At 42.1% G+C, this 19,526-nt stretch overlaps 1 pseudogene; it reads left to right on the forward strand.

Annotated features, from left to right (window-relative positions):
• Positions 1-17,079: 17,079 nt before the first annotated feature.
• Positions 17,080-17,847, forward strand: LOC108304935 (annotated as a pseudogene).
• The last annotated feature ends 1,679 nt before the right edge of the window (positions 17,848-19,526 follow it).

The following is a 19,526-nucleotide window of genomic DNA, read 5'->3' on the forward strand; positions in this document are numbered from 1 at the left end:
CATGCCTCCCACACAGCCTGCAGAACTGTGAGCCAAATAAACTTGCTTCCCTTATAAATTACCCAGCCTCGGATGTTCCTTGACAGCAACACAAACGGACCGAGACACTTGGCTTGTAGCTCTATTGCCCCAACATCTGCCTCTGTCTCCACAGGTCTTCTTTCTTCTATGTCTCTGCGTCCAGAGTTTCTTCTTATAGGAACACCAGTCACTGGATCTAGCGTCCACTCTCATCAAGGGAGGCCCCCGATTAACATTATTACATCAGCAAAGGCTCCATTTGCAAATAAGGACACAGTCACAGGTTCTGCGTGGACATATTTGGAGGAGACATTAACTCAGGACAGTAACGATCAAAGTGATGTTGAAAAAAGTCCAGAACTTATTAAGTGAAAATAAAAGCATACTACAACATGATACAAATTTATTTTTGTAAAAAGAAAAAAAGCTGCTTGTGTGAGCGACATTTTACTTGCTGTGCTCTCCCAATTACTGATCCTTATCATCCAAACTCAAGGAAACCCTTCATAAGAAAATTCGGGGTCTTCTGATAGTCCCGAAAAAGTGACCACATTAAAAACTATAGGCCAACATGCTGAATCCCCGTCTCTACAGAAAACACAAAAAAATTGCTGGGTATGGTGGTAGGTGCCTGTAATTGCCACTTCTTAAGGCTGAGGTAGGAGAATCGCCTGAACCCCGGAGGCAGAGGTTTTCAGTGAGCTGAGTTCAGGCCATTGCACTCCAGCTTGGGCTACGAGGGTGCAACTCTGTTAAAAAAAAGAAAGAAAAAGAAAAAGAAAAAAACCGAAAAACACTATAAAAGGTCCTTTGATACAAATGAATTATGTGTTATGAAATGATTGATTCTGATGGGGAAGGCATGGGTATATTTAGAATAGGCAGCTCAGTAAAAATTTTAAAATCAAGAAGAGATAATAAAAGTGACAGAGACAGCTCATGCGTGGTGGCTTACGGCTGTAATCCTAGCCCTTCGGGAGGCTGAGGTGGGTGAATCACCTAAGGTCAGGAGTTCAAGACCAGCCTGACCAACATGATGAAACCCTGTTCCTACTAAAAATACAAAAATTAGCTGGACATCATGACACATGCCTGTACTCCCAGCTAATTGGGAGGCTGAGGCCTGAGAATTGCTTGAACCCAGGATGCAGAGGTTATAGTGAGCAGAGATTGTGACATTGCACTCCAGCCTGGGCAACAGAGTGAGACTCCATCTCAAAAATAAATTAAAAAATTCAAAATAAAAGTGACAGAGACATTGATGGATAGCTAAATAAAGATGGAATGGGGAACTAATGAAGCATCTTTGGATGGCGTAAGCAGAAACAGGAGTGAATGACAAGGCCTGGGCATTGTTGTAGGGGGTTGGCATGAGGCCAGCTCTGGATGTCTGTGCTACCTGACACTTGGGAGGGACTTCCTCTCCCTTTGCAGTGTCAAGCTGAGCTGGGCCACAGGCACTAGAGTCTTCAGTTGGAGCTGCCAAAGTTCTGTCACTTTGTGGTTCCCTGGTGGCAAAATGGGAGATTCCTGAGCAAATTAAATTTCTCCAGCAGAGGAGGGTTTGAGAAACACACAGCATCAGGAAAGTTGCTGAGTTTTAAACCCAAATCTCATTTCTATGATGGCCTTAGCAGACATGCAGACTTGACTTGTGAAAGACACACACCTGTGCATAGGCACACACACACACACATCTGTGTGATTGCTCAGCCCAGCACTAGGGAGCCCTCATGGGCCAGACCATGTGGGTGCTAATCCCAGCAGAGCCACCTGCTAGGGTTTACCCCTGGGCCAATTACTTAACCTCGTGCTCCAATTTCCTCACTTATAAAACAGGGTTAAGATTATTACCATCTCCACAGGATTTTACAAGGCATCATCAGCTTCCAGTATTAATTATTTTAAGTTGCTTCATATATTCAGTTAATTTGGTCTTTACAACCAATGTTCAGCAAGGACCAAATAATTGGGATTTGCTGGGAGTGGTGACTCACACCTGTCACCTCAGCAATTTGGGAGGTGGAGGCAAGTGGATCACTTGAGTCCAGGAGTTTGTGATCAGCCTGAGCAACATAGTGAGACCCTGTCTCTACAAAAACTACAAAAGTAGCCGGGTGTGGTAGCACCTGCCTGTAGTCCCAGCTACTTGGAAGGCTGAGGTGGGAGGATCTCTTGAGGCTGGGAGGCAGAGGTTGCAGTGATCTGAGATGACATCACTGCACTCTAGCCTGGGTGACAAAGTGAGAGCCTGTTTCAAAAACAACAATAATTAAGACTTAGAAGAAAAAGCCTTAGGCTGAAAATCTGGAGGTGTTGAGACGAGGCTGAGCCTCCAAGCCTGTTACCCTCTCACTGGGTAGTAAGCAGGTCACCCTCCATCTCTGGTTGCCAAATTCAGGTCTTGGTGTTGACCTGAGGTTTTTTTCATGGGGCTCTAAGGTACTCACTTCAGGGAGAAGAAAATGAGGAGGAAATGAGTCCCAACCAACTTTCAAGGCAATTAGGATTTTTTTTTTAAAACTTACAATTTTAAGATCAGCATTGATTCACATGCAGTTGTATAATACAAAGAGATCCTATATATGCCCCTCACCCAGTTTTGCATATCTTGTACAGCATCACAACCAAGAAATTGACATGGATGCAATTCACTGACCTTCAGATTTCACTAGTTTTCCGTGTACTCATTTGTATGCATGTGTGTGTTCAGTTCTATGCAATTTTATCACATGTAGATACATGGGACCATCACAGTAAAGATACAGAACAGTCATTACAAGTATACCTTTGTGCTACCCTAGTAAAGCCACAACTATTTCCCAGTGTCCTTGCCTCCCTAATCTCTGGCAATCCCTATTCTGTTCTCGATCTCTATAATTTTGTCATTTCAAGATTATATCAATGGGATCATGCAGTACATGACCTTTTGGGGTTTTTTTTCACTCAGTTACATTCCCTTGAAATTCACACAAATTGTTTTTTATATCAATGCTTTATTTTTCCTTTTTCCTTTTTATTGCTGAGTAGTATTTTAGTAGCTCTTATTTTAACTGCTACACATACTGGTCTTGCTTAAGAGAGTTCATTTAAACAAAGGCTTCCTCAGCTCCAAAGACTAGATTGAGAGCTATTGAATATAACAATTAGATTGCCAAATTCTAAGACCCTGGTTATGACAGAGATGAATATAATCTCTATGTTAAAATTTATATAGCTGTTTCCATTTAACAGTGAAATAAATCCCTTGACCATCATAGGCATAATTTTATCGAAGCTTGGACAGAAATAAGAGAGAGAACAAGATTGAGAGAGAGAGAATTTATTCCTGGGAGAGAATTTAAGAGTTCCTAGTCTTTTAAACCTAGGAGAAAAAAAAATCTTTACTTATTTCTGTTAGGATAACTTCTCTTTTGTTTTCCTTCTCTTTTCATTCCATTGCCTGTTTGTATTTTCCCTCAATTCCCCAAATGCTGTTCAAAAAAAAAAAAAAAAGGCACTTAAAAAAAGTTTTTTTACTTTTTTTTGAGACAGAGTCTTACTCTGTCACCCAGGCTGAAGTGTAGTGGCTCAATCATGGCTCACTCTACCCTCCACCCACCGCGCATAAGCGATCCTCTCACCTCAGCTTCTAGAGTAGCTGGGACTACAGGCATGCACCACCATGCCTGCTTAATTTTTGTACTTTTTTTTTATAGAGATAGGGTCTTGCCATGTTGCTCAAGCTGGTCTCAAACTCCTGGGCTCAAACCATCCTTCCGCTTCAGCCTCCCAAAGTGCTGAGATTACAGGCATGAGCCACTGCACCCAGCCTCAAAATGGTGAATTTTAAAAGCCAGGGATACATTTCATTTCTTGCTTTCCCAGCAAGAGAAAAGCCTGCCACTTATTTTGGATGGAGAAATATAAAGACATATTCTTTTCATGGAAATGAAGCCAGGGGTTCTTGTTAATCATGCGAGATGACTGCAGAGCAAATTATAAGCAAGAAAATAAAACCTATTAAGTGTTTATGTGCCTTGGTTCTTCTCAAGTTCCTCTCCCAATCATTTAAGCTCTCCAAAGTCTCTATGGATGAGGATTCAGCATTTGATTGTGCAAACACCAGGACTTCAGATGCTCAGATAGTAAAAGGAATGGTATCCTAGAGCAATTAATATGCACTTCATAACACCTCATGCCTACACATTTCTTGCAGCCATTATGACTGCCTGTTGTAACATGAATTATGGTTTAGGCCAAGTGTTGGGAGGAACACAGATCATTTTTCCCCAAGGTAAGATTTCTGCTCTAATTTCTCCCCTTTGGTGCCTCTGAGTTCCCACCCTCTTCCTCTGCATGTACCAGCTCTGTCTGGACTTTCCTTTTTGACCTTCACCTCCCTGTTTTTCCTTTCTCCTAATGCCCTGGAAGGCAGACTTGAAAGCAGTTAACAAGTAGTCATGATCTTAGAGATGCCTGCCTCCCTTTTATTTTTATTTTTTATTTTTTTGAGACAAAGTCTCATTCTATTGCCCAGGCTGGAGTACAGTGGTGTGATCTCAGCTTACTGCAACTGTTACGAGTTTGAAATTTGCCTAAATTTGGATGGGTTTCACCATTGGCTCCTGAGGACAGGAACTGGTGTGTGTGTCTGTGTGTCTGTGTGTGTGTGTGTGTGTGTGTGTGTGTGTGTTATATGGGCAGAAAAAAAGTATATATGTACAGGTATTGATCGACTTACCACCTATGCAACTTATGACCATTCGACTTTACGACCACAATCGCTAGCCACGACTGCTCCGCATCTGGCAGCGCAAATGTTGCCCAGCTGGGCGTATGGCAGTGCGGGCCAGCTTCCAGCAGCACTGCCATCTCCCCGTGCACCATTTCAACTGTACATATAGCCTACTCAACTTACGACCAAATCGTGTTACGACCGGTCCACGGTCCCGACCATGGTCGTAAGTCGGGCACTAGCTGTATATGTTTTTTTGAGATGGAGTTTTGCTCTTGTTGCCCAGGCTGGAGTGCAATGGTGCGATCTCAGCTCATTGTAACCTCCGCCTCCCGAGTTCAAGCGCTTCTCCTACCTCAGCCTCTTGAACAGCTGGGATTACAGGCACCCGCCACCATGCCCAGGTAATTTTTATATTTTTAGTAGAGACACAGTTTCACCATGTTGGCCAGGCTGGTCTAGAACTCCTGACCTCAGGTGATCCACTGCCCCGGCCTCCCAAAGTGCTGAGATTACAGGCGTGAGACAGCGTGCTCGGCCTGTTGTCTTTATGTTTATCGCTGTATTTTCAGTGCTTATATGCTAGTCACATTGCAGGCACTAAATATTTATTACATAAATTTGTGGAATAAATTTACCAAAAACATGCAGTTTTGAAAGAATGTATTTGACAGGAAAGAGACACTTTCTTACAAAAATATCAAATCGTTTCTCAACCATTTACATTTGAGCACATATTCTATGCCAGGAATTTTAAATGATAAAACAATAAATAAACTCTGTCTGGTACAATTAAAAGCATATATTTTGGCAATCTATTTCATATGTTATCCGTGACGCAGGGCAGGCCAACCCCATATTGGAGCTCAGCCCTGGCAGGTTCTTTGCTTTGCCCAGGAAAGAATTCAAGGGTGAGCCAGTGGCAGAAGAACAGAGCTTTATTGAAGCAGTAGTGTTACAACCCTGGGTGGGTGTCAGCTCTGTGACTGCTGCTGCAGAGCAGGGCCACCCCATTGGCAGTGTGCTGAGACTAGCAGCTCAGCGCAGTTCTACATCATACGTAAGCCTACTTTTAATTACGTGCAGATTAAGGGTTGGATTATGCAGAAATGTCTAGAAAAAGGGTAATAACGTCTAGGGTGTTGAGTCATTGACATGGGAAGAATGGTAACTCCTGGATGTTGCCATGGCAATGGTAAATTGACATGGCGCCCTGGAAGCTTCTTCTGCTCCATCCCTGCATTAGCTAGTCTTCAGTTTGGTTTGGTGTCTGAGCCCTGCCTCCAGAGTTGAGTCCCATCTCTTTTTTTTTTTTTTTTTTTTTTTTTGAGATGGAGTCTTACTATGTCACCAGGCTGAAGTGCAGTGGCCAGATCTCGGCTCACTGCAACCTCTGCCTTCCAGGTTCAAGTGATTCCCCTGCCTCAGCCTGCTGAGTAGCTGGAGCTACAGTCACATGCCACTATGCCCAGCTAATGTTTTGTATTTTAGTAGAGACAGGGTTTCACCATGTTGGCCAGGATGGTCTCGATCTCCTGACCTCATGATCCGCCCACCTCAGCTCCCCAAAATGCTGGGATTACAGGCATGAGCCACTGCGACTGGCCAAGTCCCACCTTTTACGTCATCCTCATTTAACTTAATGTAAGTTATTCTAATCTGCTCCTTCCAAGTCATTCCTCAAGGTGGGAATGAACTTCCCCTTGCCCTTTTTCCTTCAGATGGAGAAACTGTGACTCTGAGAGACTGTGCCCTGCAAGTAAGTGGCAAAGGCCTCCACCCAGGAATTTAGAGCCCAGGCAAGCGACAGGGACTAATTTAGAGCTTTGCTTAAATATTGGAGCAGCGTATACAGCTGGTTCCTTCCCGTATTTGAACCCATGCCCATTGTGATGGTTAATTTCATGTCTCTACTGGACTGGGTGAAGGGGTATAGCTTCACCTGCTCAGACATTACGTCTGGATGCGTGTGGTGAGGGTGTTTTTGAAAAATATTGGCGTTTGAATGTTGAACTGAGTAAAAACCATTCACCCACCAGTCATGCATCATCCAATCTGTTGAGGGCGTGACAAGAACAGAAAGGTGGAGGAAGGGTGAATTTGCTCTCTCTGTTTGAGCTGGGACGTCCGTCTTCTCGGCCCTCGGACATTGGAACTCTTGGCTCTTGGGCCTTCAGCCTCTGGTACTTACATCAGCAAACCCCTCTGTCCTCCACCTCATTCTCAGGCCTTCATCCCTAGAGAGCGGGTCATGCCATCAGCTCCCCAGTCTTCGGACTTGAACTGAATTTCACCACCAGCTCTCCTGGCTCTCCAGCTTGCAGACAGCGTGTTGTGTGACTTTTCCGCCTCCATAATCACATAGTAAAGCCTTTGTTATATATCTTTCTATATCTTATTATTCTGTTTCTCTGGAGAACCCTGCACACCCTCAATACAACCTCACAGAATTATCTCGCAGGTACACATTGAACATCCATTAAAGTGTTAGGTGCTTCATGGAAATTCATAGATAAATAAGACATGACCTGTGCTCCCAAAAAGCTTACAGAAGAGCTGTGAACCTGACAGATGCAAAGTCAAATTTGCTACAGAGAGAGGATCAACACAGAAGGGAAAGTGAATGTAGCTTGGTGTTTGCAAACAGTGTCTTTAGGGTCAGAGAGCTCTGTGACTTTAGGTAAGAAGCTCAACCTCTCTGAACCTCAGAAAAATGGACTTATTAATAATGCATAACCCCTATGGATCACTGAACCGATTACGGCCCCCACGACACAAGCTGATGCAAGTGGCACACTTAGCATAGCACCGGCCATACTTACAGGCTCCCGATAACTGGTATTAGAAGTCATTTGGGCAACGAAGCCCCCTCTCCTTTTTTCTATCAGCAAACCTGGTGTGTATTAGATTGAACTATATATAAACTTCATGCTTTTGTAGCTTAAAATAATTCAAATGTCAATAATTTCATACAGTTCAACCTAATCAGATTATTTATTGAGAGGAATTAATAGACAAGTCTATAAACAGGAAGCAAAGTGTCTTAAAACTCGGGAAAACCCGGGTCCCTGATTTGCTGTGACCCTTCGGCTCAGTGTTCCCTGGACTGGTCACTACACTGCCTCCCTCTCTGCTCAGCTGGTGAGTTCCCAGCTGCAAAACTTCAGGAAAGGAAATACCAGTAGCTGTAAGAGTGTCACACTTGGTTTTATGTGGCAGTAACCAACCCTTAGCCAATTGTGGCATTTGGCTAGCAGTATACTCCACACCTTGTTAAAAAAAAATCATATAGAAACTTCTGTGTAAGTTCATTGTACAGCACTTGCTACTTAGGAGGACCACTCGCTGACAGAGCAGGGAAGTGGGGCTTTTAAAAGCAAGTTTCAGTAAGAGGTTGGTTTCTAATTGACCAGCAAGTATCCCTACTGAGGTTAAAGAACAGATGTTGGGCAAGGAAGGTACCTGGTGTGGAGAACGGGAAACGAAGCGGTAAGCTGTTTGCCGAAACTTTAAGATGAATAAAGGTCTGTTTTCTCATCCTGGCTTTCCCTGGCTCACTGTGTGACTGGAACAAGCTGTTTGACCTCCTTGAGCCTTTCTTTTCTCTTTTTCATAATGGAGCCAAAAAGTATAATAGCTACCACATAGGACTGTTGGAAGAATTAATTAAGATAATGTGTGTAAATTACATGGCACATTCATGGTTAATATTTTTCCAGTGTCTGATCTGTGCCAAGAACCATGCCAGGAACCTTACATATGCTTTTTCAATTAGTTCTTCCAGCAAGTTTATGAGGTGAACATACTTATATCCATTCTCTGAGAAGAAACTGCATTCAGGCTGGGTGCAGTGGCTTATAGCTATAATCCCTGCACTTTGGGAGGTCAAGGTGGGAGTATTGCTTGAAACCAAGCATTTGAGACCAGCCTCAGCAACAAAGTGAGACTCCCATCTTTACAAAAAAAAATTTAAAAATTATCTGGGCGTGCTATACCTGTAGCTCGGGCTACAGGTATAGCACACCTGTAGCCCCAGCTACTTGGGAGGCTGAGGTGGGAAGATCACTTGAGCCCAGGAGGTTGAGGCTGCAGTGAGCCGCGGTCATACCACTGCATTCCAGCCTAGGTGATAGAGCAAGACCCTGTCTCTCAAAAAGTAAATAAATTTTAAAAATCCACTTGACCATAAATTTGAGGCTTTATTTCTGGACTCAATTCTATTCCATTGNAACTAGAATTGGAATCATAAAGGAGAGTTTGGATTTGGATAACTTGGAAGGTTAACAGAAATTGCCATTTGTTTAGTTTTCTTTTTAAATCCCAGGGCCGATTAAGCAACACTTGGCAAATATTTAACATGTCCAGACTCATTGCCACGTGCTCTACTAGGTGAATGCAACATGATCTCACACTCACCTGTTGGAATTTTCAGTGATTTGTTACTAAAATTTTTAAAAAATAAAAGACAGCACCTGAATTCAAATAAGTATGACGGATATCCCGACATAAATCCATAGCTTCATGAGAAGTCTTCTGGAACATTCTAGGAAGGGAGTGTCTGGTGGCCTCTGCCACCCACCTGCTCCCTATGGACAGATAAGAACAACTTTCTGGGCTGGTGGAGAGATGTGTGAGCCTCAATTAGCTCTCTTTTATGGAGCATATTTTCAGAGGCATATTTTTCAACACAAGTGGGGTTGCCCCCCATGTGCAGACCCTGGGCTTTGGGCAGTCGTTAAGGGAGGAGCAGCATTGCCCAATGCAGGCACTAAAACAGGCAGAGACACACAGGCTAATTCACCTTTCCTCACCCCCACTTCTCACACTTGGAAAATTATAACCCAGAAACAACTGGCTCTTTAGTTATGGGGAACCACCCACAGGCTGAAACAGCTTCCTATGCCCAAGGCTGGCCAGTCACCTGCTCTTTCCCCAGCCCTCAACCCCATGCAAGGAAACAGACTGACTCTGAACTTTCTTTTAGCTGTCGGACGCTAAGACACACCTTTCTAGCATTAGGAAGAAAGACCATTTCCCTCATCACCTACATTAGTCTGTTTTCACACTGCTGTAAAGAACTGCCCGAGGCTGAGCCCAGTGGCTCATACCTGTAATCCCAGCACTTTGGGAGGCTGAGGTGGGCAGCTCACTTGAGGCCAGGAGTTCCAGAACAGCCTGGTCAACATGGCAACCCTGTGACTACTAAAAATAAAAAATTAGCCAGGTGTGGTGGCTGTAATCTCAGTTCCTCAGAAGGCTGAGGCACCAGCTTTGTCCCAAAAAAGAAAAAGAAAAAAAAAAAGGAACTGCCTGAAACTGGGTAATGTATAAAGAAAAGAGTTTTAATCGACTCACAGTTCAGCATGGCTGGGGAGGCCCCAGGAAACTTACAGTCATAGCAGAAGGTGAAAGGGAAGCAGGTACCTAATTCATAATGTGGCAGGAAAGAGAAAGTGAATGAGCAAAGGCAAAAGAACCCCTTATAAAACCATCAGATTTCTTGAGAACTCACTCACTATCAGGAAAACAACATGGGGAAAACCACCCCCATGATCCAAATACCTCCCACCAGGTCCCACCCTTGACACGTGGGGATTATGGGGATTAGAACTCAAGATGAGATTTGGGTGGGGACACAGAGCCAAAGCGTATCACCACCCAAAGATATCAACCATAAGAATGCTACCAATTCCAGATTTCTATGTTTTTTTTTCAATTTTGTAATGCATATTTTCATAAGTCATTGTCTTTTTTTTCTTTCAAGATTGGATATTTTTTCACAAAGATAGCATCTCTGTTTCTTATTATTAAACATTACACTCATCCCCACTAATGATGTTAAAATATCCATTAAAATGAGGTGACACTGTTTGGGGCCCTACAGTTTTAATAGCAAATACTTATATCCTTTATATTACTATGTTGAGTATTGTTCTCAGCATTCTACACTGAACAAAAGGATTTACTTAATACATACGGCAACACTGTGATGTAACTTTTACTCTTATACCTGACTTACTGGTGAGAAAACTGAGACCAAGGTGATACATCCAATACATGACAGAGCTGGGATTTGAACCCAGGGAATCTGCCTCCAGACACCATGCTGTTAACTAGGATTAGACTGCCTCTCAGATTGGCAAACTTAAACTAGTGATATAACCAGGGTTGGTGGGAGTATGGAGAGACGGGCCTTCATGAATGCAGATGAGAGGACAAAGTGATAGAAATTTGTGCAGGGCAGGACTGGTGCAGTAGCTCATGCCTGTAATACCTGCACTTGGGGAGGCTGATGGGGGTGTTGATCATTTGAGCTTAGAAGTTCAAGACCAACCTGGGCAATATGGTGAAGCCCCAACTCTACAAACAATACCAAAAAAAAAAAAAATTAGCCAGGTATGGTGGTGTGTTCCTGTAGTCTCCACTATTCGGAAGGCTAAGGAAGGAGGATCACTTGAGCCTGGGAGGTCGAGGCCGCAGTGAGCTGAGAGCCTGCCATTGCCCTCCAGCGTGGGCAACAGAGTGAGACCCTGTCTCAAAATAACAACAATAATAATAATAAAATAAAAATAAATTTTTAAAGGGCAATTTGGGAGAATTTATTAAAAATGTATACATTTGTTTCACCTAGCAACTTTGCATTTTAGACTCAACATCTAGATCATAGATATCCACCAGAAAGTATACACACTCTCTCAAGGTTTATTGCAGCATAGTTTGTAATGGTGAATCAGTAGGGAAAATTTTGAATAATTAAATTAGTGAATATATGCCATGAAAAATTGATGGCTAAATCTTGAAAAACAAACATACACCAAAACAAAGAACTCAGGTATAAAGGAAAGGACTGATGGTGAGTGCTGTGCCCATTTAAATTCAAAATGCAGATTAAAGAAGCGTGCTAAGAGTGGTTTTTAAGTGTTCTCACCACATATAAATGGTAAGTATGTGCAGTAACACATATGTTAATAATTAACCTGATTTGGCCATTCTGCAACATATACGTATACATATATATATATATATATATATATATAATGTCATGTTGCACATCATAAACAGATGTAATTTGTATTATCAATGAAAAATTTAAAACTTTAAAACTTTAAAAAGAGCTATGAAAATAATGATTAGAAAAATAGAATATTCATGTTTAGGACATTGACAAAATAGAACAATATAACTAAGAAATCAGGATGGAGAGAGAGCAGTGAGAAGTAGTAAAGAAGTAAATACACTTCTTAATCTTTTCAGGGATTCAAACTGTCAAATATTGCAATTTTCTTCTATTTATTTACTTATTTATTTATAGTTTAGAGACAGGGTCTCGATCTGTTGCCCAGGCTGGAGTGCAGTGGTGCAAACACGGTTCACTGCAGCCTCAATCTTCCGGCTCAAGCCGTCCCTTGACCCCATCCTCCTGAGTAGCTAGGACTGTAGGCATGTGCCACAACTGCTGGCTAATTTTTTAAAAAATTTTTATAGAGATGGGCATCACTCTATGTTGCCTATGCTGGTTTCAAACCCCTGGCCTCATGTAATCCCCCCACCTTGGTCTCTCACAGTGCTGGGGTTACAGGTGTGAGCTACTACACCCAGCCTAAAGTTTGTTTTAAACATGACTCTAAGGACTCAATATTTTTCATGACCTTATTGTCCTTATGTAGATTTTTTAAAGAAAAGACTCTTTTGTGGTAAAGAAAGTTGTACTGAATTTCTTCCCTTTTCTCTCTTTTTCTCCTGCCCAAGGAATTATTTTTCTTTAATTAATTAAATAAAACATATTTGATGTTTTGTATTATAAAATTGCCCATCATGCTCAGATGGTGGTCTCCAAACAGTAATTTACACTGAAAGGAGCTGGGTTTCTTGGCTAAATGACCGATTACAGGTTGGGGGAAGGAAATTGATGGGCAGGGGGCATATTTTTATACCAGGCGGCTGGAAAGCTGTTATAAAACTCCTGAGGCCTGGACAAAGGACTCAGAAGCTGAGAGGACAGGCTCTCGCTGGATAAAAATGAGAGAATTTGAGCATAAATAAGGATAACACATTGAAACACATCAAACATGTTTGAATTCAGGAGTTCATAATGATACTCAAGGATTCACTGGTTACTTTTAGGAGATGCTAGGAGACCAACTCGTTACTTTGAAAATTGTAAAATAGAGGAAAAGAATTGAACATTTACCCTGCTTTTCATGTAAGAATGATACCACAGGGTGATAAAAGAGTGTATGTTCATGACAAGCCTGAGTGACACAGTGAGACCACCATCTCTACAAAAAATACAAAAATTAGCTAGGTGTGGTAGCACATGCCTGCAGTCCCAGCTACTTGGGAGGCTGAGTCTGGAGGATTGCTTGAGCCCAGGAATTTGAGGCTGCAGTAATTGCACCACTGCAATCCATTCTGGGAGACCAAGCGAGACTCTCTCTCCTAAAAAATAAACAAACAAAAGTATATGAAGGGAAGTTTCTCTCCACAGAAGTATTCTACACGATTAATGAAGATGCAATAGTACCGTTAGAATGCCACCGTTTTGCACTCTATGAATTAACGACTTTTGGTACTGATGGTCAGTGTCCACTAACATCACAAAAGAGACACCGGTAGATGTCACGTACCTTCTAATGGAAGAATGGACACCACCTGTGAAGTCGTTTTGCAAACAAAAACAAAAGTTGAACTTGAATCTGATCAAGCCCCTTGACTTAATTATCAATTCATAAGACACTTTGAGGCAAAATGACAGCACAGAGATTCAGTCAGGAAAGTCCAGACTGGGAAAAACTTTATAGGACAAAAAGAAAATAACACAATAAATACAAATAAATGCAATCATATCTCTGTTTAGGTCTATATCTCTGTGTCTAGATGTAGGTCTAACTATAGATAGATAAAATAGATAGACGTAGAGTCTACAGATCAAAAGGGTCGTGAGAGACATATTAACCAAAAACGACACCTGGCTTTTATTTGGATCTTGATTCAAATGGGTTGTTAAAAAATAAAAAGCATTTAGGAATTTTTTTGTTGCTGTTGGTCTGCTGCCCAGGCTGGAGTGCAATGGCACAATCATAGCTCACTGCAGCCTCGCATCCTGGGCTCAAGAAATCCTCCTGCCTCAGCCTCCCAAAGTGCTGGGATTACAAGTGTGAGCCACTGTGCCCGGCTGTATTTAGGAAAATTTAAGGATTGGTTAGAGACTTGATGTTGTTAAGGAATTATTATGATAATGACACTGCAGTTTTGTTTTAAGAGTAGGAGTTCTATCAAAGCTTTGAGTTAATTGAAGAAAAAACAAAAATAAATGAATGGATGAATGGATGAATGAATGGATGGATGGATGAATGAATGAATGAATGAATGAATGAATGTCAGAGTTCTATAGCAGTGTTCCCAAACCTTTTTGGCATCAGGAACTGATTTCATAGAAGACAATTTTTCCACAAACAGGATGGGGTGTTGGGGGTGGTGGATATGGTTTGGTTTCAGGATGATTCAAGTGCATTACATTTATTGTGCTCTTTATTTCAATTATTACTACATTATAATATATATAGCATCAATGTGAGCCCTGAGCTTGTTTTCTAGCAACTAGATGGTCTCATCTGGGGGTGATGGCAGACAGTGACAGATCATCAGAAATTAGATTCTCATAAGGAGCGTGCAGACTAGATCCCTTGCACGCACAGTTCACAATATGGTTCATGCTCCTATGAGAATCTAATGCAAGCTGGGTGCAGTGGCCTGTAATCCCAACACTTTGGAACACTGAGGCAGGTGGATCACCTAAGGTCAGGAGTTCGAGACCAGCCTGGCCAAAATGGTCAGAAACCCTCTCTCCACCAAACATAGAAAAAATTAGCTGGGTGTGGTGGTGCATGCCTGTAATCCCAGCTACTCAGGAGACTGAGGCAGGAGAACTGCTTGAACTTGGGAGAAAGAGGTTGCAGTGAGCCGAGATCGCACCACTGCACTCCAGCCTGGGTGACAGAGCAAGGCTCTGTCTCAAATAAATAAATAGAAAAAATAATTTTAAAAAAATCTAATTCAGCCACTGACCTGACAAGAGGCAGTCGGGCAGTAATACGAGCAATGGCAAGCAGATGAAAATACAGATAAAGTTTCACTTGTTTACCCTCTGCTCACCTTCTGCTGTGTGGCCCATTTTCTTTTTTTCCCCCCCTTTGGGTATTTTTAATTGCATTTTAGGTTTTGGGGTACATGTGAAGAGCATGCAAGATTGTTGCATAGGTACACACGTGGCAGTGTGATTTGCTGCCTTCCTCCCCTTCACCTATATCTGGCATTTCTCCCCATGCTTTCTCTCCCCAACTCACCACCCCCCGCTGTCCCTCCCCTATTTCCCCCCAGCTGACCCCAGTGTGTAGTGCTCCCCTCCCTGTGTCCATGTGCTCTCATTGTTCAACATCCGCCTATGAGTGAGAATATGCGGTGTTTGATTTTTTGCTCTTGTGTCAGTTTTCTGAGAATGATGGTTTCCAGGTTCATCCATGTCCCTACAAAGGACACAAATTCATCGTTTTTGATGGCTGCATAATATTCCATGGTATATATGTGTGTGTGGCCCATTTTCTAACAGGCCACAGACAGGAACCACTTCATGGCCCAGGGATTGGGGATCCCTGTTCTAGACGATTTTTAAGGCAGCGAAACTTCTGATTATGATACTAAAAGGTGAATACATGTTGTTACACATTTGTCCAAACCCCATAAAATGTACAACACCAAAAGTGATCCTAAAGTCTTTATTTTAAAAATGAATTCTTATCTTTTAGAGATATATAGTAAGGTATTAAATACAAAATAATAAGACGTGGGATTTACTTCAAATTAATTGAAGGAGGAGAGGCTGGAAGTATCAGTGGAACAAGATGGCCGTTAGTTGGTAAGGTGGATGATGAATAAATGGGGATTTATTTAGCTATTTTCTTTATCTTTGCTTATGCTTGAAATATTTTATAGTAACAAGTTTTAAAATTATACAGAGAATAAGGCCAGGCGTGGTGGCTCATGTCTATAATCCTAACACTCTGGAAGCTGAAGTGGGCGGATTACTTGAGGTCAGGAGGTTGAGACCAGGCTGGCCAACTTGGTGAAAACCCCTCTCTATTAAAAAGACAAAAACTTAGCCACACATGGTGGTATGTACCTGTAATCCCAGCTATTTGGGAGGCTGACACAGGAAAATCGCTTGAATCCAGGAGGCAGAGGTTGCAGTGAGTTGAGATCATTCCACTGCACTTCAGTCTGGGCCACAGAGTGAGACTCTGTCTCAAAAACAAATTAATTAATAAAAATAAATTTTAAAAATATATATACATACAGAAAATTATTTCATTTATATAAAATTAGTCTATTTATGAGCTAGGCATGGCAGTTCATGCCTATAGTCTCAGGCCTTTAGGAGGCTGAGGCAGGAGGATTGCTTGAGCCCAAAAGTTGGAGACCAGCCTGGGCAACATAGTGAGATCCCATCTCTAATAAAAATAAAAATAATAAAAAAAAATTAGCCAAGCATGGTGGCAAAAAAATTAGTTTATCTATCTATACACCCATACACATACACATACACACACACACAAATGGTCTATAACTGTAGCGATGTACATATACATGCATTGCTGTCTTCGCATTCCTGAGCCTCATCACTCATTCCTGACACCCCATTCCATCTCAAAATGCCATCCATCTGTAGCAACACTCAGGCATAAGTCTAAAGAAGTAGGCAAGAACCAGATTACAAATACAGTTCTCCTGTTTGCCATGCTAAAGGGTTTGAACTTTAGCCAGATGTCCATGAAGTTCCAATGAAGAACTAGCAGCCTTAGTGGCTGAAGTTGAGAACAAAGGAAATATGGTGGTATGTTTGGGGGCAGCTGAGGAAGAGAAGACTCTGTGATCTGAGAACAAGTTATGGCAAAAGGTATTCTTGGGTACTCCCACAAGAGGGTCTCAAAGTCTATTTAGAATTGGCCTTAACAGAAACCCCAGAACAAAGACCAGCTCATTCTTACTTCTTTTCTCCGTGGCAAACTCCAGCTGGTGATCTCAGAGGGAAGAGGCTTGTAAGAATTAAAAATGAAGGGTGTTGAATCCAGCAGTTCCACTTTGGGTATATACCCAAAAGAACTGAAAGCAGGGCTTGAAGAGGTATTTATATATTCAGCTTCATAGCAGCATTATTCACAACAGCCAAAATGTGGAAGGAAGTCAAGTGTTTCCCAGTGGGTAAGTGGCTAAACGAGATGTGGTATATCCATACAATGAAATATTATTGAGAGCCAAGGGTAGGCACCAGTCCTTGAAGGTGCATGGCTCTAAACCAGACAAAAAGAAGCCTCAAGGTGCTTGGAGTACCAGGTAGCAGGCAAGTGGTGGGCTTTTCAGCGTGGTCTTTAGGATTTGCAGCTCAAGGAAGCGAGTTGTTGAAGCTGCCACCCAAACTGGTCAAACCAGGGCAAGATAAAGTCTTCAGAGCCCTCTAAATGTTGGAACCCAGAACTCCAGATGAACTATGCTTTGAGGAAGGTGATATCATCTACGTTACTGACATGAATGATGCCAGTTGGTGGAAAGGTAACTCCAAAGGCAGGACTGGACTAATTCCAAGCAACTCTGTGGTTCAGCAGGCAGAATCCATTGACAATCCATTGTGTGAAGGAGCCAAAAGAGGTAACTTGAGTTAGTTGCCAGAGTTTTTGGACAACCGAGTGGGTGTTCATGGCTGAGACAAAGCCAGAAGCATTGCCTTAGACTAGGCTTGTCATGGGGATCTCAGAAATACAGTGGCAATGCTATTTACTCAACCAAGTATTGAACTGAGCCAATAGAACAAGTTGGGAGACACAGCTGTGCATGCTGCTGCCTGGAAAGTTTACGCAGATATCGTCCAGTTGCTTCTGGCAAAAGGTGCCAGAACAGACTGAAGAAACAATGAGAGGACACTGGCTTTGGGCATGGCTTTGGGCAATGCTGCCCGTGCATCTCTCCAGAGAAAGACACAGGGCACAGATGCAGTTCAAACATTAAGCAATGCTCCTGTTATTCCAAAACTTTGTCTACCGGAAGAGGACTGGTAATTATTTTTTGTAAAGATATATGAACATGGCAGTGTTGCACTGTTTTTGAGTAGAACAGGTAATATGAATGGTTCTCACCTTTGGTTTGGCAATAAGTGACTGAATTGTTTACTGTATAAAATACGTTTATGTCCACCAGAGTAGAACAAGAAGAGATGATCTCTATTTATCAAGCTAAAGGAATTGTATAGTGTTTTTTCTTTGAAAAAATCAGTGTTGGGCGCGGTGGTGTCTTCTTTAGAGACAGAGTCTCGCTCTGTCACCCAGGCTGGAGTGCAGTGGCATGATCTCGGCTCAGTGCAACCTCCACCTCCTGGGTTCAAGCGACTTTCCTGCCTCAGCCTCCTAAGTAGCTATGTTTGAGTACCAATATTAGAAGTGGTAATATTTCCAATTTGTGTGTGTCTTGTTTGCTACACTGAAAAAAAAAAGAAACATTTCATATTTTAAATTTGTGATTTTTCTTAGGCAGAGTTCCTCTTGAGTTGGGGATAAAGATTTGAGGGCATTTTGTCTACTTGGGAGGTGATCCCTGGAAGCACCACTAGTAGAGCTGGGGAGTGAGACAGAGAAGGAAAGAAGCCAACACAAGTTCCATTAATTCATAAGCAGGTGGTGACCACCATGGGCAGCTGAGGCTCAATCCTCCTGGAGACTTCTGGGAAATTCTCTAAGTTGATGTCCTGCTGAGAAATGAGGAACTGGGGGATTTATCCTTAAACTCCTGCTTGTTACTAATTGAGGGCTGCCCCTGGGACACCATCTTCCAACCATTTCTAACCAGCTCCTGACACTGTCCAAGTACACACCGGTAACATTTGAATTCCCAGGTAGAGACAAAGCACTTGTGGGTAAGAACCTATTAGAGATTGTGGTACTGCTGAGTATCTGAATATCTGGATCATAACTCACTTGGTAAAGCTTAGAACTAATGATTATCCAAATTTAAAACTGCATGATTATAATTCACTGTTCAGCCAATAACCTCCATGTATTGATGAATATGCTTTTCATCCATAATAGTCGTTGAATATGAAGGAGGTTATCAATGACCTCACAGGCTGTGTAAGAACCTCTGGAGCTCCTTTGCAAACAGAGCCTGCCCTAGAATGAAACCAACTTCAATTCTCAACAGCCAGGAATTGTGAGAGAGACGGAATTCTGATTACATCACTGGCACTCAATACAACATAGAGCAAAATCTGAATCTACCCTTGAGATCTCCTGGTTACAAACAAAAATTCTCTGGCTTAAGCTAGTTTAAGTTGAGTAAATGAAGCCATTTGTAGATGAAAGATCATACTGACATCCTGTATTATGGCTTGGGGAAAGGAAAAGGCATCTGTTTCAAGGTCTCTTGGCTGGTCCAGAGATGAGACTCAAACAAGCCAGGGTAGAAAGGGACACAATTTGTTCCACAGTGAGCCTTGGCTGACAATGTCGCCTAAACTGTCGGGAAATGCCTAGAGGACTTCCAATAAGTTCAGCCATACTATCTTATTTGAATGGGCCCTGTGGAAAAGATTTTGAGCTTTCTTCAAACATAAAAAATCATGAATTTACAATAATACCGAAAAATATCTCTTTGGTTTTCTTTTGAATTTGCTATGGCAGCAACTCATTCTGCTAGACACTAGTAAATAACAGGAAAGAAGTGATGAGGCATTTATCATGCCTTC

The sequence above is a fragment of the Cebus imitator genome, unplaced genomic scaffold (assembly GCF_001604975.1).
Source record: "Cebus imitator isolate Cc_AM_T3 unplaced genomic scaffold, Cebus_imitator-1.0 Scaffold59, whole genome shotgun sequence".
Lineage (NCBI taxonomy): Eukaryota > Metazoa > Chordata > Mammalia > Primates > Cebidae > Cebus > Cebus imitator.